Raw genomic sequence first — 26,196 nt, forward strand, 5'->3', positions numbered from 1 at the left:
TTTCAAAGAAATAGTCTACTAAGTTAGTGAAATAAAATTACAAATGACCTACTGTGCGTGTGTGTATACACATATGTACATATATATAGTGTATATAGTTTCTAGGCTTCTGTGGGGTTTTGTTCATTTCTGTTGTCTTTGCCTATCAATAAACTGCCTAGGTTTGACCTCTGGTCTCTGACCGACCTCTTTCTGCTTCTCAGGTAGCAATGAACAATCACAACCTGAATTGACATCTACTGCTCACCTCGCAGCCCCAGTACCTGAGTCAGAAAGCAAGGCTGGCAGCTACAATAGGCCAAAGTAAACTAGATTCCTAGAAGTTGTATCTCCTCACCATAACACAAGTTGAAGAATAGGAACCCCTTCCTTTAAACATTAGGTGTATCACACCTACTCAAACAGAAAGTAAAGCTGATGCATCACAGATTTATCTGTGGTTTGAAGAGTAACAGAGAGATATAACAACCACGAGAAGAAAAAGAGGCCATGAACACTTCAAGAAGGAAATGCTTCCCCAATGTGAAATGCACAGATAATTTAATGGAATTTACTTGGTTTTCCCCTCTTAAGGGTCTGACTTCAGAAAATCAAATTACAAAGTCATCAGCACATCCTAGATTTATTACAACTGACCTGCAGGCAAAAGGATAGAACTATTACATAAACACTTCGATTCCATGTATATATCTTAAATAGAGGAGGAATTCAAACAAGAATACAGGATAAAATATTCCAAAGCTCCAAGAAGCAGTAATGTTACTGAGCTCCATTTTTACAGACAAATAAGGCAATATCCCTGCACATTAGCTTTTTGATATTTTTTATACATTTTTTTTTCCTATGGTACAAGAGAAAAATAACCAGAGCTCACAATGTACAGTTCTTACACTATTTTCACAGTTTGTGAACACTATACACCCTTTTGTTTTAATAAAGATACATTGTAATAAACTCCTTGCCCTTAAGTTTATAGTTTATAATATTCTATGATTAATACACTAAAATTGCCTTTTTATGTGGTATTCCACACAATAGAACGGTCACATTAGCTCCTGGACAGTCAGAATTGCTTTAATCTCCATTTGTTAAATGGCAAAGTGACCCTAAGCTGAGCCAGATGGGAAGTTGACAGCAGAGAAACAAATTCCTCTTGAGTCCCCGGGAGCAATGGAGGATGATGGCTTGGTGTGGTTGAAGGAAGACATGTAGCAATGCTTCCTTTCAGAACACTGGGAAGTCTAAGATTTAGGTTACCATGGGGGAGAAAATAGGAAAATGAGGCAAGTGGACTGAGTGATAAATCACTTTTCAATTCTGAAACTTACAGGGATATAACTTTAAACAGCACCATCCTCCCTTTACTTTCTATTGTTTGTGACTGTCACTCCGGGAGGAGACACAGCAATACCTGCCACCATTTGGTTCTGTAATGGCATCATCTGCATCTCAGACCATGGCTGTTTTACATTCCAGTGTGCTTGAATCGCTCACAGTGCTGCTTAACTGCTCTATGAAGCCTAATGTTCAATGCCAGGAAGGCCAGAGGGACACCAAATGGGAAAGTGAGGAAGCACAGCAAAAGAGAGCAGATTTGAATGGCAGATCTGTTCCGGGTTTTGGGCACTCGGGGGTGGGGAGGTGTAGCATTCCAATTCCAAGAAATGATGGTGACCTGCTAAAGACTCTCGCAGGTGATGAGCTAGAAGACTGGCATATCAGATCCTCATCTGGTCAAAAGTGTCTCTAGAAAAGATGCTTCTTCATCACCTACCACACATTAGCTGGGCCCCATGCTTCTCAGTCTTTTAAACATTAGAGCATATGAGAGATTTGGGGCTAAAAATCCTTGGTAAGGAATATCCCTGGTGATTATAAAGATTTTTGACATTTAAAAAAAGGCAAAAGATTGGATTAAGCAAAAGTCACGTAGTGGCAATAGACCACACAGAAAGGGAAAGAGATTCAGAAACTGAAGACCTGGACCAGTGATGGCAAACAACTGAGATTTGGTCTTTTGCTGCCTACAAGAAATCATCAATCAAGGCACATCGCTACTAGCTACTTCTCCCTGTTAGTGAGTTATGATGGCTAAAATATCAGGCTTGGGACCAAGGGGAAATATATAGCTGCTACAAGTTGTTCCAAATAAGATACTAGAATTAAAAACATCTGTAAACTTGGCCCTCTGTACTTTTTTTCTTCGTTCAGTCCTGGTGGTTTGTGGCAGGTGGAACATCAAGTTGGCAGCACACCGAATTCTTAGAATGAAAATTCTTAGGATCAGCACCTTCTTTGACAAGTGGCAGACTCCTGAGTCTTCCCATGAAGAGTAGAAGGACTGGTAAAGGAGAAAAGAACACATTCTGTCCTGTCTCAATATTTTAATGTTCACCTCTTTGAATGCAACATGATTTTTGGTAAAGATAAAATCATTCTAATTTAACATATTTCAAACAGGAAATTTGGCTGAGCACATCGATCCCCAAACATCGACTGTGACTGTAAAGCAAAAGAATATCAAATCAGTAAATCTATTGCACTTGGTGAAGAAAGTAAATTCCTCCTTTGTCTCCCAGCTCCAGAAGGCAATGTGTCTCATTGGCTGTGCAAGCTCTTCTCACTCAAGCCTGAGTCTCTATGTTCAGACATAGTACATCCATCACCGCATTCTTCCCATACTAAGAAATCTGACAAAACACCATTCCAGTAGCTGCGTCTCCAGGTTTTTGAGTCTAAAAATGAATTTAAGATGTGATCTAATCACAGTCAACAAATTGATCGTACTGACTTCCACATTTCATGAACATGTTCATCACGAAAGAGCAGGATGAGGTCTCTCTGACCAGCACTAACACTGTGTGATCAATCGGGTGTTACGGGGATGCACGTTCTAGGTGACAGGAGTATACAGACATGATGGAAACGAACACCAATCTTATTGCACATGGTGTCTGGGCGAGCAATAAAAACACTGTGATACGGGATGAAAATTCTTTACGTCTTGCTTCCTCTCAGCCCTTTTTCTAGAGTCTGACGTAGCAGCGATATCAATCGACATACATGGGAGAGCTGGGAGTAGCTGGCATTTGATCCAGGATTTTACAAACATAGCATGCGACCTCTACAGTACGTTCTTCATACATCAAAATGAAGGGATGTTTCTGCAAGACAATTGAAACAAGAAAAGGTCAAAATTTGTATGAGCCCATGCTGAACTTTTCCCAATTTAGATGCTAGAACTGAAGGCTCCAACCACATGTGGCTATAAATAATAAAGCATGTGTCCAGAGAGGCAAGCACAGCCTATATTTCATGTAGATATGTTGAGTGGGTGTGGCAAACCTAGATAAACCCCAATACCCCAGTTCCCCCATGCACAACAGAAGGCTCTTACAAAAAGGCCCTGTTTGTGATCCTGATGTCCACTGCAAGAGGCTCAATAGACACATCCTATGAGCTTCTGCCCTGTGCATTCCAAAGCCTACAGCTCCTTTTCTGCTTGCAAACCACCCTTTAGTGTTGCATCTCTCAATACTTTTCTTTCATAGTTTCTCTAAATATGTTGTTTGGATATCTTTAGAGTCAAACTGCAGCTGACTGTAAGTTTGGTCTAATATCTTTGACAGTTTGAAGCTAAGTATGACAAATAAGTGGATCTTTTCTTAAAATGTTCTCAAATTATTAGATCACATTGATTTCGTTACTGCTGGGACCAACACTATATCCAGTAAACTGCTTACAACACCCAACTTCCATGGGGTAGGTGAGAATTTTCAAATAAATGGGAATTGGATATTTGATGTATAAATTTGGGTGAGAGCATTTAATAAAGTCAGAATAGCACAGCGAATTCTTCTAGAAATTACACATACATAGACCATGCAGTGGTCTGTTAAAGTGAATGCTGCAATTCTTTGGGGATAATTTAGTAACACAGCAAGGTCAAAATTTTCCAGGAGACTCTAGTTAGTAAATCAGTAGAAAAATCAGAAATACAAATTTTTTCTTTCCAAATATTGTTTTAAAATACTTTAAGACATAGTGAATAAAGTTAAGCTGTTTGAGAAGTTAAGAGAAGTTAAGAGAAGCCCACTGAATGAGCACACTAAGGGGATTCAGGGATGAGGAAGTGTCTAAAATTTCCACAGTGTCACACTTACCAGAAGTTCTTTATACTTTGGCCTTTTGGATTCATCCTTTGTAAGGCTAAAATAACATCAAAACGACATTATTAAAATGAAAACACATTTATCCAAGTATTTTTCTTTTCACAACTGAAATATTACAAAAATCAAGTAGTTTTCTCCTTCAGATATAAAGTGACCAAGTAGACAACCTACCAAATATGGAAAATTAAGACAAAATACACTCTAAGGATTTACCCTTAGCATATTCAGTGTAGAAGCATAAGCAAAATGTTAGGAACTGTTCTAAAAAATTGTGACATAGCTGCTTGTTAGACTACTACTTAGTTAAATATAATTATGAATAAGTTTAAAAAATGTATGTGCATATACATGCATATATTTCTAAATATATACACATATAAGATACCACATAAGAGACTCCAGTAAGTTCAGGAGATAAACCACATTTGAATTTTATCAATTTATCTTAGATTTAAAAAATGTTTACACCCTGTATCTCAATCTTATGTTCTTTGGCACAAAGATTTATAATAGCACAACTGCACTAAGGACTATAATACTGTATTAAAATTCTCTACCCTGTTGCTCTTTCTCCCTTGAATTCTCCCTTGCCTGATTAATATTGCCAGAACAGTTTTCATTTTGTTCATATTTACCTGATCTATCCTGGGTCACATTTAAATCTCCTCTCTTCTACCCTCAATTAAATTCCTTTTTTCCTATCACATATAAATGAATATTGGCAACATAGTTCATCTGTTCTTAAACTAAATGCTACTTTCTTCTCCTATACTTCCTGTAGTAAATGCTGGGTACTTAGATTCCTCTTCAGGAGTTGAAGGATATTTCTACACTGCTGGGGGTGCTGCCACCAGATAATCCTCGGGTGTCAGCCTGCTAGGGATTACCTCAACCACCTAAGAGAGCACTGTGGCCTCCTGGGACTGCTTGCATCTAATGATTGACCTTGTGGCCAGAAGAAAGCACCTGTAGGACTTTGATTCTATAAGACATAATGTCCCAGGGGCCTCCCTGGTGGCGCAAGAGGTTAAGTCTCAGCACTATGAAGCTATCCATAGCCCCTGAAGCACGAGTTTGATCACTGGCCAGGGAGGTGACCCACATGGCACAGCAGACCCCTCCTGTCTCACCTGTTGCTCCCCTCAGTAGTGTATTTCAGTAGATCTTCCTGTTCTGCTCCCCACTCTGTCTCTGGTGAATCCTCTCACGTCCCGCCCCCGCACCTCTGGCCTATACCCCAGCTCTTGTATGCACAAATAAATCTTAAAAAGAAAAAGTAATTTCCCAGCTGCCAATGTCTCTTATAGAGCTAGATACACAGAAAGCCCATGGCTTCAGGTTTCCATAACATTTTATATGTAGACCTGATGCATTTTTCATCCATATAGACATTTACTTTTGTTGTAAAACTGCCACATCATTTTATTTTTCTAGCTTCCAATGAGCAGAAAATTGTATGATCATACAAACTCACGATGCCATGTAAGTAGAAATCTTTAAATTATTACTAACTTCCATCCCAGAATTACTGCTGTCATCACTGCTGGCAGCTTCGCAACCCAGTGCTCAACCACTGCACCACCGGGGAGGCCCAAACTCTTCAATTCTTATCTGCGATGTAATCCAGCAATTGGATGTTTTCATTTTAAAAGTTCTATTGGGTTCTCTACAGAACAGAAACAAGGAATTTCTCTTCCTTGTTTATATTTCCAAGCTTTTTACATTGGTGATTGTTTTCCTATTTCTGATCACTCTGGTATCAGCAGTTTTCATAGATACATTTCTGCCATCAGTTATTTCTATTAATTTCATTCTTTGCACAATTTTTTTTTTCCGGAATAACTTATTCCATTGAACTTTGTATGAAAATTCTTGGATTCCTAGGTTGAAGAATTTGCTTTTTCCCTCTCATCAACTAGGGAGGTCTTAAAATCCTTATCCTTACAACCCTATGGACTCCTTAGTTTTCTACTAACTCTGATATATATTTTTAAACCACTATAAAAAGTTTATCCAGTATTTTAGTAGTTTCATTGTAAGTATTTTCCTAAGATATCTAATCTACTGTCATAATCTGAAGTGGTAACAGTCATCATTCTATAGCTGTTTCTCTATACTTCAGGTACTGCTCTGATTTTATGTCTTTCTACATGAGTGTGTACATTTGCATATATGTGTTTTAACTGAAAGTCTAGCAATTTTTATGTTTCAAATGCATGAAACAAAAACAATCTTACAACATGCCTACCATGACTTTTTCTTTTTTCCTTTTAGTTAATTTGGTCTGGAATTTTAATCTAAGGAATTAAAATTTCTTTCAAATAAGGAGAATTTTATTTTAATTCTTCCTCTGTTTATTCTCAATAAATGAAATCTGGATTTTCTCCCCCATGTCACATATCATTTGCCTCAAGCTCATCTGTTTATCCCTTTCTTCTGGAAAATTAACTTAAGGGTGTTGTCTAGTTCACAGATTTGATTAATCTGCAGAATAATATGCAATATGCTGGCTGTCTACCACCATTTTTCACCCATAGAAATCATGCTTCTTATTTGAAAATAACTTTTCCTGAATTCAAATTTTTCCCTGATTTTTTCAGCGTGAGCTTCACAGGGGAATACTTGTGTCTTAGACTGGTACAATTCTCTGAACCACTGAGTGCTTTCATTTGGTGGTGATTTTTTTTTTTTTTAATTTTTTCATCCTTAAAAGGACCTCAGTTTATCACAAGTTAATCTTAGTCATAGATCTTCAAATAGTGGCGAGCATTCCCCAGAGCATCATCATTTTGTCAAGGAATTTTATCCTGGGTTTGCTATAACAGCTTGCACTGTGTACCCATCCTCTAGTCAACACAATGCCTGGGCTTGAAGTTATGTCAGGTCCTTCCTGCCCAGTGTAAGGTAGAAATGAATGCTGCCGTAGTAGAGTCCCCGGCGTGTGTAGTTTCTAGTACATAAATTATTTCCTCAAGCATTTTTAGGATCAAGATTTGCTTCCTGGTTTCCTGTCCCACAAGTTGTTTTCTTTTAGGTAAAGGGGTTTCTAGGCAGGTTTTATTTTTCTTCCTTGGGGCTTCCTCCACTCCCTTCTTGAATTCAGTTTCATCTACATACTTTCACAAAAAATCCTCAATAACTTTACCTTTTGCTCTTTTCCATGACTATTAGAGATTTCATTCTTTAAAAAAAATTCCATTGATGATTTCATTAAGAAGTTAAAGCAGGGAGGAATTTAAAGTGTGAGCTGAGATCATCACTTTGATTGTTAAACCTCCATCTCTCTTTCCTTAAGCAAACATTTAGTTGAAGAAAAGAACATAAGTTTAAGTGCAGAACTAAAATAAGAGTAACAATATTCTGACTTCTATTACTCTATATTAATTATTTTTTATATTTTTTATACAAGCACTGGGTACAGTCAGAAGCGCCGGAGGGTGAGAGAATTCACCAGAGCCAGAGCGGGGAAAAGAACAGGCAGACTGATGAAGAATACTGCTGAGGGAAGCAGCGGGCATGGCGGGAGAGGTCTGCGCCCCATATGGGACCCTCGCCGGCAGCCAGGGATCGAACCAGTGCTGCAGAAGCTGCAGGCAGCTTCTCAGCCCAGCACTCAACAGCTGCGCCACCAGGGGAGGCCCTACTCTATATTAATTCTATCTTCTTTTAAATTTTATATAAATGTAACTATACATATTTTATGTCTTCCTTCATACAACATAATTTGTGAAATTATCCATGTTGTTTAGTATATCGATAGTTAAATTTTCTTGGATGCTATATACCACTCTATAAATTTATTATCCACCCTACTGTCAATAGACTATAGGTAATTATGTATAAGCTGCTCAAAACATTTTCAAACATGTCTTTTAATATATTTATGCCTGAACTTCTGTTGGGACTTGAATTACTGGGTTATAAGATATATGTGTCAGCTGTATCATCACAGTTACATAAGATGTGCCGAACAGTTTTTCAAAGAGATCGCACCAATTGCTATACCTAGATGTAATATGTGAGGCTTCCAGTTGTTTCAGGTCCTCATGGTATTCTCAGTCTTTTATGTTACTATCATCTGGGGCAACAGCATTTCATTGTAATTTTGACGTGCATTTCCATAATGACTAGGAATGCTCAATGAGCACCTTTTCATATCATCTTTTTTTTTTTAAAGAATACAGGCCAGAGGCCCGGGAGGGTGAGAGGATTCACCAGAGACAGAGCAGGGAGCAGAACAGGCAGAAGGACCGAAAGTACTGCTGAGGGGAGCAGCGGGCGCAGTCTGCCCCGCTGAGGGGAGCAGCAGGAGAGGTCTGCTGCACCATGTGGGAATCTCCCTGGCTGGCCGGGAATCAAACCCGCGCTGCGGAGGCTGTGGACAGCTTCACAGCGCTGTGCTCAACCTGCTGTGCCACCAGGGAGGCCCTTTATATCATCTTTTTAAGTGCCTTTTCAAGTATTTTGCCATTTTTGGTTGTCATTTTTGTATTTATAAGTGGTTTCTGTTTTTTTCCCAAAGATTTATTTATTTATGCATACAAGAACTGGGGTACAGGCCAGATGTGGGGGAGGGTGTGTGAGAGGATGCACCAGAGACAGAGTGGGGAACAGAACAGGCAGAATGACCAAAATACACTGCTGAGGGGAGCAGCGGGCGAGTCAGGAGAGGTCTGCTGCACCATACGGGTAGTTCCCTGGCCAGGGATTGAACTCGTGCTGCAGTGGCTGTGGATTGCCTCATAGGTTGTGTCTTAAACCCTTGTGCCACCAGGGAGGCCCCTTTTTCACATATTCTGGATAAAAGCCCTATATAAAATATCTGTATGGCAAACACATTGTGCGGCTTGGCATTTCACTCAATGGTGTCAATGGAATCCAATTTTAGTTTTTTTCTGTATTCTGTAAGACATCTTTATGCAAAGGTCATGAGCATATTCTTTCATGGTATTTTTTTATACGCTTTTAATTTAAGCAACTGAAGACATTCCGTTTAGCAGAAAAACAGTTCAAGAGTAGTAATAGGAATTTGTGGCTAAAGGAATAAGCCATGTCCAGATCACAGGGGTTTTGAAAGTCTTTTGAGTTTAGATTTCATTTTAAGGGGCAAAAGGAAACCTTGAGTTTCCAGTACTTCTCAATATTTTCTTCATTATATAAATACCACCTGTCTATTATACTCACTATATAAATACCACATCTATTATATTCCGTAATAGTCCTTTGGAGGGCTATAAACCATTTTAGTACCCACAACAAATATTCTCTCGCCACAACAAATTTTGCCCCATTGGTGGTGATACCATTCTATTCAGAATGCATGTGCTAAGAAGGTTTAAAAAAGAAGTAATATCAGATAATCATCATAAAATACACAATTCTGACAAAAAGGAGAATGATTTGGAACAAACAAATACTGGATTATGAGAAAGCCAATAGGCAATCTGAATGATCTAGGTTAGAAATGGTAAAAAACGACCAACTATGGTGGAAAGGAGAATGGACAAAAGTGGAAAGTTGATGGGAATATATCATAAAAACAATATATTTTAACTGTAGACACGAGTGATTTGGAATGAGATGGAACTATGCACTTACTCATGAAAAACAATAGGGCATTGATGTTCATAACCACTATCTGTGGGAGAGAACTGGCACCAAGGGACACAGAAATAGAGAAATACACAAGAATCACACACATTTACTATAAAACCAATGATGAGATCAAGAAATAACAAGAAAGGAACTCTGGTGGGAAATTTACAGGTGCTCATTTTAGATACTATTGTCTATGATTTACACAATTTCTTTTAACCAAATGTTTCACTGAAATGGAACATATACATTAATATTTATACTATCATGCAAACTGTATATATGTGTTCAAACTGGTAAAAATAGATTGCTTTTAAGAAGATATAAGCTATCAAGCTGAGCAATTTTTATGGCCTTCTACCTAGAAAATCTTGAAGTATTTCCTTTCCCCTCTGAAAACCAACAGAAAAGTAGAGTTCAGTTAGAGAAGATAAAAGGGACCTGAAAAGCAGAGTCAACAAATATTCTCTATTAAAGAGGGCAATGTTGGATATAAAAAATGTAGAGAGAGAGCATTTCTGGCAAGAAAAAATTATGAGAAAAAGAAAAGCATTTTCAAGAATGAAAAGATAAACTAAATGCTCTGATGCTATGGCTTATAAACATATTTTTAAATCACGATGGATAAATAATTATTAAAAATATTCAAATGAGGAGAAAACTATATTTAAGAGAAATTGAAACAATACAATGCATGACTGCATTATTGTCATACTGGTATATACTGATAATTTCATGTAACACACACATACAACTATTAAAAAGGTGTACAAACAACATCAAGCAGGTATGGAATTCATATCTTCTTTGGAATAAAGTTTTAAGCAGCTTATATACAGTTTTACCAAGTGAAATCTGGACTTTACTAAATACACTCAATTGTGTTAAATGTTGTATCAGAGCTAAGATTCACCCCTGAATGTCTGACCTAGAAGGGCCATGACTGAATAAAAGTTTCCAAGTGATTCTGGTACAATTTCATTGTTAGAATTACAGCAGAATATGATGATTAGTCTCACTCAGGCTACATTTCTTATACAAGGTACTATGAATCTGGAGGCAGTAGCTTTTCCACCACCCACATCTGCTTTAAGTCAGTACCTGAGTAGTAGAGTAAGAGAGTGCTTCTCCAGCCAGCTGGCCCTTCCATGTGGCTATAGAGGTCCGGAATACCAGCTTAGAAGGCAGGGTGATATGAAGAAGGCTCCCATTTCCCAGTGTTGCTAATTGAGTAAATACTACTGTTCTCACCACATGTTTTTGAGCATTTGCAAATGAAGTACTCACCACAAGTTGACAAAGTTGATGAAACTTGGGGAGAATTCCCTTTCCTCAGAATTACTCAGCTGTGGAGGATCTCCTTTCACCACTTGCGTTAGTTGATCAAATACACTATTCCACTTTGGATAAGGAAAGCGGCCTGTGGCCAACTCGTACTAAAGAGAACACGGGGGGAAAACAAAACACACAAGGCATTATTTACTATTCTTCACTGGAATGATCATATTGAAAATCTAAACTCCAAGCCTAAACTCCTGCCAAAGTCTTAAAGCAAACCCAGATCAGGCTGAGGTGGAATCTTCAAAATCACTAAGGCTGGATAAAGGTGATATTTTGAAATCAAAATAATATAGAAAATTCTGTATAAACCAAATTCAAGGACTTGGACTAAAGAGAAATACCAAGCATAAGCCTCAATGAGGTCCTTACAATGCACGCTCCAAGGTAGCCTCTGGTTCTGATTCTTTTTTATGAGAGAATCTAGAAGGCTTGTTTTAGAACTTTTGCAATACAAAGTCTGAACAGCTGCAGTTGTCTGAATGAAAGGCACTGGTTCAGAATAGTGGTCAAACTCCTTTGTAAGGCAAAAGAATATTCAACAAACAAGACCAAACTCCAAAGACTACATGCAGATCCTGTTCTATAGTTATTCTGTAGTTACCATAATTTCAACCACATCCAGATATTACTATTACTGAAGAAATTAAGTTAAGATGACACCCATCACCATCTAAGTTGCTCAGGACAATATCTCTAAAGCATGGCAAGACAAATCTGGAGAGTCTGATATATGTATGCCCAGTCTGTCAAGCAGTCAAAAATACTTGTGAACTGCACTCTCATCTTTCTTCCACTGTGTTCTGATAATAATGAAAACCTGGAAATTATGCTTTTTTTCTAAGAAATGTATCTAAATGTGTAGCATGGCATAAATGCATCCTACTTTATGTTCATTGAAAAGTGACTGAAAATTAGGATGAGATTCTAAACCTATTTGAGAGAAGCTGCCATATGAGAAAGAACAAATTGAGTCTATTTCAGGATTTCTTCAACTTAGATTTGACTTTGTCAATTTAGTAAAATATTAAGTTACTAGTTTACACAACAAAAGAAAAGCTATCAAGCAGATATAAAAGCTCAAGTAGAAAGCTGGTATGGAGAGAAGTCCTTCCTCCTGAAAAAATATATCCTTCAACATTCTACCATCTCCAATTACACACATATGCCTGAAAGCAGGCAAGCGTGCATGCACATATACACAGAAATTTATTTCCTTAGCTAAATTTCTTTTTTGATAAACATATAAAATCTTTGAAAGATCATTGTGTGAAGCTGTATTCCTCAAATTATGTAGGTTTGTAAACCAGGGCAAATCAATAAATTCTTTGGAAGATTTTGTTATTGTAAGGTATTGATTATTCACAGCATTAGGGATAATGTCATTAGAGTCATTTTTGAGAAGAGGTTGTAAGAGAAACAGAAAGCAGGATACACATTGTAAGGTGAAGGACTTTATCATACAAATTAATTTCACACATTCTATGATTTTTTAAGATAATCCACATAAAAAATCAATTAGGAGGCAATTGTAAACACTAATAATCTTGCTTTTAAATAAAGTTTTTCCAAATGTACTAAAGGAACTTACTTAAAAATTTTCTATGTTGGACCTCCCTGGTGGCACAGGGGTTAAAGTCTAAGCATTATGAAGCTATATGCAGCCACTGCAGCAGGAGTTCCATCCCAGGCCTGGAAGCTAACAGCAGACCCCTACCGTCTCGCCCATAGCTCCTCTCAGCAGTTTATTTCAGTAGATCTGCCTGTTCTGTTCCCAACTCTATCTCTGGAGAATCCTCTCACTCCCCCTGCACCTCTGGCCTACAACCCAGTTATTGTATGCATAAATAAATGAAATAAATCTTAAAATTTTTTTTTTTCTATGATAAAGCCTTTCACAGAATGACTTTTCTTTCTTATAATGAATACTTGCTTTTAAAACAAAACTGGTTTGGAGATATATAGGCATTTCTGAACTGTGACTCTTCCTGATATGTAAACAGCTGGAAGTTTTGCTTCAGTCTTTGAGATTAGTTACCAGACCTCAAAATGATAAAATTCCAGGGCCTCCCCTGGTGGCGCAGTGGTTGAGCCCTGGGCTGCGAAGATGCCCGCAGCCTCTGCAGTGCCGGTTCGATCCCCGGCCATCTGCGAGGGTCCCATATGGCGTACAGACCTCTCCTGCCGCCCGCTGCTCCCCTCAAAGCAGTGTATTTCGTCAGTCTGCCTGTTCTGTTTCCCGCTCTGGCTCTGGTGAGTTCTCTCACCCTCCTGCACTTCTGACTGTACCCAGTGCTTGTATGTATAAATAAATAAATAAATAAATAAATAAATAAATAAATAAATAAATCTTAAATTAAAAAAAAAAAAAAAAAAGATAAAATTCCAGGTTCTTCCCTATCTAAGAAGAAATGATTTCTTCTTAAGTCAGCTAGCTTCATAACAAGATTCCAGTATCACCCATATTTAGTTACAAAGGAAACTAGATGGATTCCTCAGCAGAGGTGAGCTACTGGCCATCGGCTCTCTATACAGAGAATAGGCCTGGCAATGCGATTCACCAAGGATAACTAACCAGGGTATGTGATTCTGAGCTACAGGAAAATGATCTAAGGTAGCTTATTAAAGAACAGAGATTATTTAATAAGCTACCAAAAAGTTGATTGCTCTGAACATGTGTTATCTATCTCTGAGCTGTGGTGTCTTATGAAGATGGGAAGAATGTGCAAGGAAAAAGTGTTAAGGTTGCCTACTAAAGAGGACCTAGTCCTATCTAACAATGGGAAATTCATATCTATATAGAAGACAGCATGAAGCTGTCCCAGCAGAAAAAAATGTCATCAAGTCTTGGTAAAACATCAATCACAAGGAAATAAATCTGAAACTTCAAAACAAAATTTAGTAATAAGGAAATATACTGCTTTAATACAGTTCACTAGTGATAAAGAAGAGTTCATTTAGAGCCTCCCTGGTGGTGCAAGGGGTTAAGACGCAACCTATGAAGCTATCTGTAGCCACTGCAGCACGAGTTCAATCCCCGGCCAGGGAGCTACCCACATGGCGCAGCAGACCTCTCTTGACTCACCCACTGCTCCCCTTAGCAGTGTATTGCACTCAGTCTGCCTATTCTGCTCCCCACTCTGTCTTTGGTAAAGTAAGTAATTAGTGTTCTTATTAGTTATAAGGTAGAATTTTCATTTAGAATTGTCACCTAGATAGTTCTTCTCCTTATCAACTGAATTACTGTCAACTCATTTGTGACGTTGCTATCCAGTAAACAGAAGAATCCAAGTAGAAACCATTTACATACTTATATGTATGCCTAATACAGATACTGTATGCCACATGACTGGACATAATACTCTGGGTTGTATAGGGAAGAGTCTATGTGCCTTCACTGCTGCATTTACCACAGGTGAGCTGCTCCCCCCATTGCTATTCTTAGCTGCTGAATCTTCTGTTGTGGAAAGTTTCAGAGCTACAACATTAAAAAGCCTTGGGAACCTCATGAAACCTTGAGGAAAAGAGTAACAACTTTAGCTTGAGTTTTTAAGATAAAATAACACTTTTCCCAAAGATTGGGAAATATAGTCACTGGATAATCACCACAGGATAAAAAGAGGTAAATAAAATCAAAGATTTGAAAAGAAACTTCATTTCTAAATATCTTGGTACACTATTATGACAAGGTTGAGTCCACATAAACATACCAATGTGATCCCCAAACTCCAGACATCAGAACGGACATCATATCCTTGTCGTGATGCACTTGGGTCTATTCTTTCAGGCTGTAACACAAAGAGAAGTCATAGTCATTAATTATGCATAGCCTCAAGAAGCAGGCATATGGAAGCAACAGATGGCAAGCCATCAAAATGCCAAATTCCTCTAAGAGGAAACCATGTCTAGGGTCAGATTAGGAGTGACAAATAGCAAGCCATCATTATATTAAACAAAAACTCCAGTTCAATGGGTACCAACTCTTCTAATATTTCCCCTTAAGGACTCCCAAACATTTAAAAAGCTAAAGGTGAGAAAAAAAGAGTGAAAGGGAGAAAACTGGAGAAAGAAAGAAACAAGTAAATAAAGGGTCATATTGATAGAATTAGTGGTAAACAGAAAAACGAAAGCCTTTCAGAAAATAAAACATACCATAATATATTTGACATTAAAAGTAAACATAAGCTAAAGTTATGATAATTATTCTACCCATTTTTCATTATAAAGCTAAACATAACACAATGTATAACAAATACTTTTAAAGATATTTCTTTATTAGTCATCTTTCACCAAATGAAGGTACTGTCAATATAGTAATATTATCCGATCATATAAACAGCAAAAATGATTTTCAGGAATTTCTGCACAGGGTCCCTATTTATATTCCCTTGAAACAAGGGACCATTATTTATAGCATATCAGGGATGGACAAGAAAACAGAGAAAGGGTTATTAGTTGCATGGAGCTGACAATGAACCCTTAACTAAAACAAAGTAACTGCTATTGAAAGAAATGTCCAGTATAACAGCTGACTGTATTATATATCCTCTGCCTGTCAGCAACAACTAATTTGAAGACCTAAGTATTTTGAGTTAGCTTTTCATATTTTGAACATGAATAGCATGCTGCATAAATATCCATTAGAAGCTATTTACTCAGCTTTTATTTGTAAATATATTTGTTTCCCTAATAAGGCACATATTAAAAAAAATCTAAGATAGTCAACCATAGAGAACATATTTCATCCAATAACAGCAGAATATACATGTTCCTTAGGTTCACATGAAATATGTTCTGGGCCATAAAACACAGGTTATTTTCTTAAAAACTGAAATCATATGAAGCACAGATGACAAAGTAACTAAATGAGAAATCAGTAACAGATAATCCAATAAAAATCCCCAAATATTTGGAGATTAAACAACACACTTCTAAATAACACATAGCTAACAGAAGACTCAACAAAAAGTAAAAAATAATTTTGAATTAAATGAAAACAAAATAACCAAAAATCAACACAATTAACAAACCCTTAGTTACACTGACTGAAAGAACAAAATATAAGATTCAAATTACTAAAACCAGAACGAAAGAGGGGATATTCTTATTACTGATCTTTATAGAAATTAATGACATGGACATATTCTTTGAAAATGAAAACTCACAGAAAGTAATACAGAGATATAAATAGCCTTACGTCATTTTTTTTAAACAGATTTATTTATTCATTTATTTATTCATTCATTCATTCATTCATTCATTCATTCATTCATTCATTCATTTATTTATACAAGCACTGGGTACAGTCAGAAGCGCGGGAGGGTGAGAGAATTCACCAGAGCCAGAGTAGGGAACAGAACAGGGAGATTGACAAAGAAATACACTGCTGAGGGGAGCAGGAGGCACAGCAGGAGAGGTCTGTTGCACAATGTGGGACTCTCTCGCCGGTGGCCGGGGATCGAACCGGCGCTGCAGAGGCTGCAGGCAGCTTCGCAGCCCAGCGCTCAACGGCTGCGCCACCAGGGGAGGCCTGCCTTAAGCCATTTTTAAAAATGATTTTTGTTATTATAAACCTTCCCGTGAACATAAATCCATGGGGGCCTCCCTGGTGGCGCAAGGGGTTAAGAGTCAACCTATGAAGCTATCCACAGCCACTGCAGCATGAGTTCAATCCCCGGCCAGGGAGCTACCCACATGGTGCAGCAGACCTCTCCTGACTTGCCTGCTGCTCCCCTCAATGTGTATTTCAGTCAATCTGCCTGTTCTGTTCCCCACTCTGTCTCTGGTGAGTCCTCTCACCACCCACACCTCTGGCCTATATCCCAGTTCTTGTATACATAAATAAATAAATTTAAAAAAAAAAAAGAAAAGAAATTCATGTTAGAGTTCACTGATGAACTCTCAAACATACTGGGTTTATAAAACCAATCTTAAGCACATAATTTTCCCCAAAAAAACTGAGAAGGATGCAACTCTTTCACGAGGTCAATATAATCATTTATGAAAACCTGGAAAAGACATTAAAGAATTAATGTCACTCATTAACAGAAACCAAAAAATTGTCAACAATATAAGAGCTAATCCAATCCAGCAAAACATGAAGAGAAAATACAACCAAGTGGAGTTTATCTCAGGAACACAATACTGACTTAGTACCTTTAAATCAATGTATTGTACTTTATTTACAGAACAGAGAAAAAATCCTGATAATCTCATGTAGCATTTGACAAAATTCAAATAATAACAGCAACTCCTAGCACAAGAAAAAGAAAAGGAAAACTTGTTCATTCAAGTTCACTCAAAGGGCATCTAAGTACCTTAGAATTACTATCATACTTCCTAGTGTAATATAGAATACTTCCTTTCTAATTAATATTGGGAAAAGGGAACTACTTATATCTAGCATTATACTGGAAGTCCTAACTAGGACAAAAAATCAAAGGGATGCTCAGCGAAATAAGCCAGAAAAAAAAAAACAAAAACAAAAACAAAAACAGATGGTATCACTCATAGCAGGAATTTAGAAGACCTAAATAAGGGACCAGGAAAAAGACTAGTTATAATAAAGTAAAAATCAAAATCAAGGGCTTCCCTGGTGGCAGCGGGTTGAGTGGTGTGCTGTGAAGCTGTCTGCAGCCTCCGCAGTGCCGGTTCAATTCCCAGCCAGCCAGGAAGAATCCCACATGGTGAAGCAGACCTCTCCTGTCTCTCCCGCTGCTCCCCTCAGCAGTGTATTTCAGTCAGTCTGACTGTTCTGCACCCCACTCTGTCTCTGGTGGATCCTCTCACCTCCTGCATCTCTGGCATGTAGCCCAGCTCTTGTACAAATAAAAATAAATCTTTAAGAAAAAAAAATCAAAATCAACAAGCAACTAAAAACCAGAGACACACTACTGGGGGTGGAGGGGAGGAGGGATTAGAGTCAAATTAGGTGGGGGGGGGATGGGGGGATTGTATGGGGACTATAACCAAGATGAAAATGCATACATTGTGCAAAAATGAAAAAAGATGTAAAAAATATATTAAATAAAAATAATTAAAAATAATCAAGGGGGAAAAAAACCTCCCTACTAAAACTAGTGATGAAACTAGCCAGGTCATAGGAAACATTGTCAAAGTATGCAATCAGTTGCATTTCTCAATAACACTGCAAAATATCTTTATTTCCATTTATTAATACAATACTAGCATCAAAAATGTAAATTATGGGCTTCCCCAGTGGTGCAGTGGTTGAGAGCTGGGTTGCGAAGCTGCCTGAAGCCTCCACGGTGCCGGTTTGATCCCCAGCTGCTCCCCAGCCACCGGAGGAGGGTCCCACATGGCGTGCAGACCTCTCCTGCCTCCCGCTGCTCCCCTCAGCAGTGTACTTCAGTCCTTCTGCCTGCTCTGCTCCCTGCTCTGGCTCTGGTGAATTCTCTCACCCTCCCGCGCTTCTGACTGTACCTAGTGCTTGTATAAATAAATAAATAAATCTTAAAAAAATGTAAATTATTTAGGAATAAATTAATAGTTCATACTGAACAAATATACTGAACTAATATAGTGAACTAATAGTTCCATATTGAAAATTACTACTTCTGTACTGAAAACACTACTGAAAGCAGGAAGACCTAAATAGAGAAAAATAGCAGGTACTGAAAAAACTTGGTAATTAGATAGCTACAGGTGGATGCAGTAATATTGTGTTCTAGCAATACAATGCAAAACTCAGCAATAAAACAGAAATACTATTACACATAATATCAAGGATATATCTTCAAAACATTACGTGGCACAGGGGTTAAAGACAGTGCCATCAAGATATCCACAGCCACTGCAGCATGAGTTTGATTCCCCAACCAGTCAGGGAGCAACCCACATGGCACAGCAGACCTCTCCTGCCTTGCCCACTGCTCCCCTCAGCAGTGTATTTCAGTCAATTTGCCTGTTTTGCTCCCACTCTCTCTGGTGTATCTTCTCACCTCCCCTCCCCTACACCTCTGGCTTACACCCCAGTTTTCGTATGCATAAATAATTCTTTTAAAAAAAACATTATGGTAAGAGAAACAAGTACATACTATCAGATTATGAATCTGATAAATCTAATTAACAGAGACAGGAAATAGGACTGATGATCTTTTTCAGGTGATAGCTGCATCTTGTGTCTTGGCTGATATGGTAGTTCATTTGTCAAAATCCTAGCTGTATACTTAATATGGGTGGGTGCCTGTCATTTGTAATTGTGGTGGTAACCTCACTTTCAAACTATGGTATGGTTATGTTGTGAGGCTCTGAAATTTCTAGCATGTATGATGTTAGGAAAAATACCCATTTTTATAAATAAATTAAAAAAAATGATTCCAGGGCCTCCCCGGTAGCACAAGAGGTTAAAGTCTCAGCACTATAAAGCTATCCACAGCCACTGCAGCACCAGTTTGATCCCAGGCCAGGAAGTTGACTCATGTGGAACAGCAGACCTCTTGTGTCTTGCCTGCTGCTCCCCTCAGCAGTGTATTTCAGTAGATCTGCCTGTTCTGTTCCCTACTCTGTCTCTGGTGAATCATCCCCCTACCCCACCACCCACACCTCTGGCATACACCCCAGTTCTTGTATGCATAAATAAATAAATCTTTAAAAATGAAAAAGATTCCATTTGTTGCTGATGTCATACTGGAGCACTGTCCAACAAGCCTACCCAAGGATTTTTAAGTGTACTTATGTTTTGCTTGATATTTATTAAGGGGCCAAATACTTAAGTTACATGATAACTTACCAGATTTCTTCTGGTAGGGGATGAAAATGATTTCTGTTCAACAACCCCAAAGTTATTGTTTTATTGACCTGCAGATACTTAGCAGCTATATATTGGAGTTGGTCATCTCATTCTAACATTTTTTTCAGTGACCATAAGTACTGAATTATGTAAATGTTCTCTGAGCCAGTTTCACCATCCTGCCTGTCCAACTTCCTCATTAATGAGCTAAATACATTTTTGACGTGTGTTCATATTTTATTTGTAAATGTAATGTTTTTAACATTTTGAAAATTATTCTTTGAGAAAAGTAAAGGCAGGATACATACGGTTCATTGGAGATTTATACTATAAATATAAATCAAAAGTACAGATTTGAAAACATTTTTCTTAAATATTACAGGAAAAATGCCAATTTGGACAATGAGTACACAACTCAGGTTCTGTGTACTGAAAACTGTTTATAATAGCTAAGCTTTGGAAACAACCCAAATGCCCAAAAATAAATGACTGGATCAAGAAGATGTGGTACATATACACCATGGAATATTATTCAGCATTCAAAAAAGATAAACACATGCAATTTGCAGCAACATGGATGGCACTGGAAGGGATCATGCTCAGCGAAATAAGCCAGAAAGAAAAAGAAAAATACCGGATGGTCTCACTCATAGCAGGAATCTAGAAAACTTAAATAAGGGACCAGGAAAATGAATAACTATAAGAAAGTGAAAATCAAAATCAACAAAAAACTATGAACCAGAGACACTCTACAGGGGGTAGGGGGCGGGGAGGGGGAGGGATTGGGGTCAAAATAAGGGGGCTGCAATTATATGGGGAATATAAAAATAAAATTTATTAAAAAAAAAAAAAACAAAACTTGGAACAAATCTCTGAAATTTTTTTGGATTAAAAAACAAATGTTGAATAAATGTAAGTAATTTTACAAAAGAGACATTGTCCAGGCCTCCCTGGTGGTATAAGGGGTTAAGCACTGCACTATGAAGCAATCCACAGCCTCTGCAGCACGAGTTCGATCCCCAGCTGGCCAGGGAGAAACCACATGGTGCAGCAGACCTCTCCTGTGTCGCCCGCTGCTTCCCTCAGCAGTGTATTTCAGTCTGCCTGCCTGTTCTGTTTCCCACTCTGTCTCTGGTGAATCCTCTCACCCCCCACATCTCTGACCTGTACTCCAGCTCTTGTATGCATAAATAAATAAATCTTAAAAAAAGAGAAACATTTTCCAATAATTCATTTCTTAAATGATAATTTGTCATGCTAAAAAGGGTCTTAGTAGGTCCCAAAAGGCAGAAACGTAGCCACTAAAATGCTTTGAAAGCTCAGTAATAAACCAACAGACTAACAAAAATCAATACTTTCTGTTGTATTATGTTATGTTGCATGTTGCTTGACAAAATGCCCCTACACTTAACAGCTTAAAATAATAAACATCTATTCTCTCAGGATTTCTGTGAGTCAAGATTCAGGGAGCATTTTCAACTGGCAGTTCTGACTCAGGGCCTCTAATGACGCTGCAAATAGACGTCAGCTAGGGCTGCTAGTTTTACCCGGGTGGAGGATTTGTCACCAAGCTCATTTACTCAGTTACCAGCAGGAAGTTCCTCACTTCATGAGTCTTCATAAAGCTGCCTGAGTGTCTTCAAACATGGAAGGTAGCTGGCTTCTCCTAAATTGAGTAATCCAAGAGAGCAAGCAAGAATGAAGCCACATGCCTTTTTTATGGTCTATATTCAGAAGGGACAGAACAAACTGTTGTTTCTGGCATATGCTATTCATTAGAAGCAAGTCACTAAGTTCAGTCCACACTCAAGGCCATACTTAATCTCTACATTTTGAAGGGAGATTTTTTAGAGTCCAGTAAACATCTAACACCTGACATTTAAAAGAAAACAAAAATATTCATCTATATATGCTCACACTGTGTGCACACACATATACATACACTAAGGAAACAGTAAAACTTAAGAAATTTCAAAAATATATATTTTTCCAAAGGCTCCTGACCAAGAAGGAATTCAATTTCAAAGAATAGGAAAGTATGTTACCTCAACTGTTCCTAAGTCTAGTCTAGGCAATTTTTTTTTTAGTTCAGGGAGGCCATAGACATGCTTTTGATTAGCAGATGATCAAAAATTTTTAGAATATGAATAAAGGATTAAAATTTCCCATTCAAATTTTAAGGTTAGCATAACCCATTTAAACCTTTACAAAGTAAACTATAAACCAGTCTCTCTTAAACATTTTAATGCAGAAATCATAAATATCAATATACCAAATGTAAAAATAAATTAAACATGAATCATATAGGGATTTCTGGAATGTCAGAAAGGTTCAACCACAAGAATATGTTATTATGATTCACACTATGAATAGTTACACAGAAATATTTCATGATGAAGTAATATCACAAACACAATAAAATTTAATATCCATTTCTGATTTATCCTCATTCTCTCATACACACATACCGTCATACATAGATACATATAGAAAGAGAGTCTTCATGCTGGTAAGTTATGATGATGAATATGATGAATATGGTAAGTTATCATGTAACTTAAGAACTACACAAGAATCCCACTACCTAATACTGCCATTCAACACTGACCTAGAAGTTCAGGCAGAGCAACAAGAGTGAATATGAGAAAGGTAAATAGATATGAGAAAGATCAGTAAGTATGAGAAAGGCCAAGGTAAAAATTTGAAGATTAGTACCTTGAGGTACCTATGAAGTACCTATGAAGTACTGTTGTACCTATGTACTAAGTACCTATGAATCCTATTCAAAAGAGATGTAGATTGGTAATTTGACAGGTTAGAAAATAAACATATCAAAGCAAACAGTTTTCCTATATATCAGCAATTACTAGTCAAGAACACACATCTGATTTAAAATAGTAAGGAAAAGCTGTCTTAGCACCCAAGAATAGAACAGTGAAGTCAACAAAGATAAATCTTAAAAGGTTCACAATCTTGTCAGGAGATACATATAATAAAACAAATAAGGGCCTCCCCTGGTGGTGCAGGCAGTTGAGCACCGTGCTGTGAAGCTGTCCACAGTCTCTGCAGTGCCGGCTCAATCCCGGCCGGCCAGCGAGGGTCCCACATGGCACGGCAGACCTCTCCTGCCTTGCCCGCTGCTCCCCTCAGCAGTGTATTTCATCAGTCTCCTTGTTCTGTTCCCCACTCTGTCTCTGGTGAATCCTCTTACCCTCCTGCGCATGTGGCCTGTGCCCCAGTTGTTGTATAAAATAAATTAATCTTTAAAAAAAAAATAAAACAAATAATCCAGTGGTAATAAGGGCTATAAAGCAAAAGAGCTAAGAAGATAAAATAGTGGGAGAGGAGAGGGGCGGAGCAACATGGCGGCGAGGAGACGCTGCGAGTAAGATCTCCCATTAAAAAAAGTTAATAGGGAGGAAAAGCGGCAGGTCCCAGTGAGAACTGGGACACGGAAGATAAACAGACGACTCCAGCAAACTGCCCGAAGAAGAAAGTTGCCATAAAAGAGGACGAGAAGGGAGGGAAGCGCAGAACCCTGCTCCCCTCCCCCGCCCACAAAGTCGGCACTCTCCGACCAGCAGAGAGGAGGAAACAACAAACCAAAATGGCCAACAAGAAAAACGGACACAGCAAGCGGGACTGTGAGTGGAAAGGAACTATTGCAGCCACCACACCCCGTGAACGGGAGCTGAGGCGAACCCTGCAGGATCCGCCGCGGAGGTGAGCTCCAGGCGCCATTAAAGAGAGCCCCGCCCAGGAGGAGACCAGCCCCAGCACACAGCCCCGGCCGCCCGGTAAGCCTGCGCGGAAAGTGGCGCGGATCCAGACCGGATCGCAGCTGCCCAGGTCCACGCGCCTGCGACCTAGGCTTGCGGGGAGACGGCGGAGGCCCTCCCTGAGTGAGCAGGAACAAGGCGCCCAGGCAGGGGAGCGGGATTCAAAAGGCGCCATTCCCGCGCCACTGATCTGGGCTACAGCCCGCGTCCTGGAACTGAGGGCTTTGGAACTGAGACCCGGGGCACGAAATTAGGGGCGTGGGTTCCCCACGACGGTGGGGCACAAGGCAGACATAGCACCCCAAAGCCGTTGAGGTGTACCCTACCATCCCCGCTCTGCTCCCTGTCCCACGGGGTGGAAAATCAGCTCCCAAGGGCTCTAGGAGAGATCTCTGGCGCCACCTAGCGACTTGACCCCAGCACAGGCTACTGAAGGAGCTAGTGGCCAGCTGGGGAGTTAGCCCACACCTGGCTCCTTCCGAACAAGTAGTCTGAGCCCACAGGGAGAGCGAGCACCCACAGCCAGGGCAGACCAGGCGCGCAGAAGAGTGTGCCTGAGACCAGACGCGCAGGGAGTGTGTCCCACATCACCATTTTAGAACAGGGACATTTCTTCAGTAAAGACTACCTGCAGAAGGCTTCCTCAGGAGCCAGAAGTGAGCGGGGGAAGTTCGCCCACGCCAGACCCCCTCTGGCCTGCAGTCCAAGCCCAGAGGGGAGCAGGAACCCACCGCCGGGGCAGACCAGGCGCACAGGGGAGTGTGTCCCCACATCGGCATTTTAGAACAGGGACCTTTCTCCATTAAAGGCTGCTTGAAACTGACAGATGACTCCTGGAAGAACCAGAGGGGAACAGAGAAGCCCACCCAAGATGCCGGCCAGTCCCAACAACACAGTGTCCCAACGCATACGGCAAATTAGAAAACAGACAGTAGGGAGGAGAAGAACCACACGCAACCTAGCAACTCTCCAGAGAAAAAGCACACCACAAAAAGAAAGCCAGCCCCCAGATTGCAAAGACAATAACTTGGAAGAATTTCTGAGCCTTCCAGAAAGAGAATTTAAAATTGCCGTGATTAAAAAACTGACAGAAGTCATAAAGGAAAACAATGATAAGGGAAAAATAATCAACGATCAGAAGAATGCAATTGAGTCCCTAGAGAGGGAAAACAATGGTCAGAAGAAAGAAATTGAGTCCCTAAAGAGGGAAGTAAAAGAAATGCAGGAGATCAAAGAATTAATGGAAGAACTAAAGAATTCTGGGAAAAGCAATGAAAGCAGAATAGATGAAATGGAAGAACGAATAAGTAATCTTGAAGACACAGAAATAAAAAGAACCAAAACAGAAAGGAAAGAGAAGTACGAAGGAAAAGAACGAAGAAAGACTTCGGGAACTATCTGACTCCATGAGGAAAGGAAATATAAGAGTTATAGGAATACCAGAAGGAGAGGAGAGAGATGTAGGAACAGAGAAAATATTCAAAGAGATAATTGAAGAGAACTTCCCAAATGTGAAGAAGGAGCTGAAAATTGATATACAAGAAGCAAGAAGAACACCAAACTTCCACGACGAAAGGAAAAATACAGCAAGACACATAATAGTAAAGCTCCCAAGAATCCAGGACAAGGAAAAAATAATGAAGCTGGCAAGAGGGAAGAAACAGATAACATTCAAAGGAAAACCAATCAGGCTGACATCAGACTTCTCCGAAGAAACACTACGGGCAAGGAGAGAGTGGAGGGACATAGTCAACAGACTCCAAGAAAACAGATGCCAACCAAGAATACTCTATCCCGCAAAGCTCTCCTTCCTCTTTGAAGAAAGAATATGGACCTTCCCAGACAAACAGAAACTCCGGAATTTCATTGCAACTAAACCCCCACTCCAAAAAAATACTACAAGGAGTCCTAAAGCCAGAACCTCAGAGGGACGAATAACAATGAAAGAAGGCCAAAAAAAAAAAAAAAAGTTATTAAAAGAATAAATAAATAAAATCAAAGGAAAGACAAACACAATGGCAAATACAGATGTTAACATATCAATATTAACTCTAAATGTAAATGGACTAAACTCTTCAATAAAAAGACACAGAGTGGCAGCCTGGATTAAGAAACAAAACCAACCTTTTGCTGTCTCCAGGAAACACATTTAGCTACAAAAGATAAAAATAGGCTCAAAGTTAAAGGATGGAAAACAATCCTACAAGCAAATGGACCAAAAAAGAAAGCAGGAACAGCTATACTTATATCAGATAAAACAGATTTCAAACTCAAAAAGATAAAAAGAGACCCCAATGGTCACTACATTATGATCAAGGGGACAATACTTCAAGAAGAAATAACACTCATTAACATATACTCACCAAACGAAGGAGCACCAAAATATATCAGACAACTGTTGTCCTGTCTGAAAACAGACATCAGAGAAAACACATACGTAGTGGGAGACTTCAACACACCACTATCAACAATGGATAGATCAACAAGACAAAAAATAAGTAAAGAAACCAAAGCTCTAAATAAGGACCTAGAGCAATTAGGCTTAACAGACATCTATAGA

At 38.9% G+C, this 26,196-nt stretch overlaps 1 long non-coding RNA gene across 2 annotated transcripts in view; it reads right to left on the reverse strand.

The window, feature by feature from the left end:
* Positions 1-521: 521 nt before the first annotated feature.
* Positions 522-26,196, reverse strand: part of LOC119231721 (uncharacterized) — a 200,155-nt gene continuing 174,480 nt past the window's right edge. Inside the window, exons 2-5 of one of the 2 annotated variants that reach the window (XR_008549774.1) lie at positions 14,816-14,893; positions 11,055-11,203; positions 4,164-4,209; positions 522-3,164 (exon numbers count right to left, since the gene is read on the reverse strand). This is a non-coding gene — a long non-coding RNA (uncharacterized LOC119231721). Of the gene's footprint in view, positions 3,165-4,163; positions 4,210-11,054; positions 11,204-14,815; positions 15,194-26,196 lie in introns of those variants that run through there. The other variant, XR_005121930.2, reaches the window with a different exon arrangement.

The sequence above is a fragment of the Talpa occidentalis genome, unplaced genomic scaffold (genome assembly GCF_014898055.3).
Source record: "Talpa occidentalis isolate TD23 unplaced genomic scaffold, MPIMG_talOcc4v2.1 talOcc4.7, whole genome shotgun sequence".
Lineage (NCBI taxonomy): Eukaryota > Metazoa > Chordata > Mammalia > Eulipotyphla > Talpidae > Talpa > Talpa occidentalis.